The sequence below is a fragment of the Penaeus monodon genome, chromosome 11 (assembly GCF_015228065.2).
Source record: "Penaeus monodon isolate SGIC_2016 chromosome 11, NSTDA_Pmon_1, whole genome shotgun sequence".
Classification (NCBI taxonomy): domain Eukaryota; kingdom Metazoa; phylum Arthropoda; class Malacostraca; order Decapoda; family Penaeidae; genus Penaeus; species Penaeus monodon.
Window position 1 is genome coordinate 30,592,813 of NC_051396.1, and position 2,500 is coordinate 30,595,312.

Here is a 2,500-nt window from a genome sequence, read left to right on the forward strand (position 1 = left end):
AACTGCAGAGGGTATTACAAACTTCATAAAAGGCAAACATTAGTTTTATTCCTCTTTCATGGAGTTACAAAAGAGAACTACCTTTGAACTAGTCCCTGATTTTAACACCTCATTTTCGTTAATATCATTGCAAAATTTGATTTGATTTGAATATGCTTCTCTTTGTATTTTCCTGTTTCAGTGTCTATCCTGCTTTATCCTTTTCATCTTTGTTTATAGTTTGTAGTAATTTCAACATGTAGTCATAACACCCAAATCCATATACTTCTGATAAACAAGAGAGAGAGTAAACTTTTGCAGGACTATTGCTGCTGATGCTGATACTACTACTACTGCTCCTGTTCCTACTCCTTCTCCTGCACCTACTCCTTCCCTGGCTCCTACTTCTGCTCCTGCTCTGTCTTCTACTACTTCTCCTGCTCCTACTCCTGCTCTTTCTACTCCTTCTCCTGCTCCCCCTACCCCTGCTCTTACTGCTTCTACTCCTCCTGTTCCTGCTTCTACTCTCACTCCTCCTGATCTTCCTCCCACTACTACTGCTGTTACTACTACTACTACTACTACTGTGCTGATGTTGCTGCTACTGCTACTACCACCATTACTACTGTCACCACCACCACTACTACTACTATTACTAATGATGATGATAATGATAACAATAATGATAGTAATGCTAATGATATAACAAAAATTATATTGAAATCAGTGATGATGATGATGGTGATGATGATAGTGATAATGATAATGATGATGATGTGATGATGATGATGAAGACAGTAATAATAGTAATGATGATAACAAATTGTAAAAAGTATGATGAAGATAATAGTAATGAGAAAGTTAATGATAACAGTAATAAGGATAATATTAAAAACAATGTTAATGATAGTAACTATAATAAAAACATTGATAACAATAATGATAATATTAATACTAATAGCAATAATAATAATGTTAATGATGATAATAATAATAATGATAATAATTAATAATAATAATAATAATAATAATAATAATAATAATAATAGTAATAATACCCGAGTCTGCTCTCTCTCTCTCTCTTCTCTCTCTCTCTCTCTCTCTCTCTCTCTCTCTCTCTCTCTCTCTCTCTCTCTCTCTCTCTCTTCTCTCTCTCTCCGCCCCCCCCCCCCCCGACGTACCGACCTATCTATAAATATTTTCCTCTTTCACTTACAAACAGACCTCTCGCTGCATCAATTTCAACTTTTATTCATTACAGATTTAACATCATGGCATACCTTCCCACACAAACGTATCAACACACTTCGAAAACAAAAGGTTGTTTCGCTCTCCCATGCTTTTGTCTTCATCTATTTTAATATATCTACAATATATTTTGGTTTGATTTTGAATGATTGATGTTAAACGGTACTCAATTATTGAATAATAACATTGGATCGCCTTTACATATACGCGTCTTTGTGCGAAGGAGGAGAAAACTAAGTTAGAAAAGAAAGAAAATAGAGAGAAAATGCAAGCGAAAGACAATGGGAGAAGAAAAGTAAAGAGATATATGTAAAGAGAGAAACTGAAACTGAACGAAAACGGAAGGGAAAAAATGGGAAAAGAGAAAGATAGAAGGACGGGAATAAAACAACTGAAAGGAAAAAAAAAAATAATAAGGACAACAAAGCAAAACTGCTTCATTTAAAAACAAACAAAAAGGGCTCCTTGCTAATTATCGATGCATTCATCATGCTCACATTCCTTCTGTGAAATGCACCTGATGTTATTACCCTATTTACCTCATTTTCTCCAGTTTCATTATAACCACCCGCATGCCTTGATTTGCTTCCACAAGTTACCGGCCAAATACTCTCGCTTGTTAATTCTGTTGCGTCCGTCATCCCCGCCGTCCATTACTCTCGTCCATTACCGTTTACACAGCTGATATATATATATATATATATATAATATATATATATATATATATAAAATGTATATATATATATATATATATATATATATATATATATATATATATATATATATATATAACATACATATATATATATATATATATATATATATATATATATATATATATATATATATATATGTGTGTGTGTGTGTGTGTGTGTGTGTGTGTGTGTGTGTGTGTGTGTGTGTGTGTGTGTGTGTGTGTGTGTGTGTGTGTGTGTGTGCGTGTGTGTATGTATTTATGGTTCTTTTCCGTGCGTTTCCTCATGTTAGACAGGTAATGATGTATGAATGTTCGATCGAGAAGACGAATGTTTATAGACTTGCAATGTGAGAATTTCTGGCTTGTAGAAGAATTCTGTTCACAAACAATTTAGCATTTAAGTCTATTCAAGTTCAAGTTAAATCGTTTTTTTTTTGTTTTTTTTTTTTGAGCGCAAGCCTTAGTTTTAGAAAATAGTGTGACAGGAGTGTCAAATTACGACGTGGTCACATTTTGAATCTGGTGCTATAAATAGTTTCGATGCTGATAATGAATATATTCTCGGATGCTCAGTAA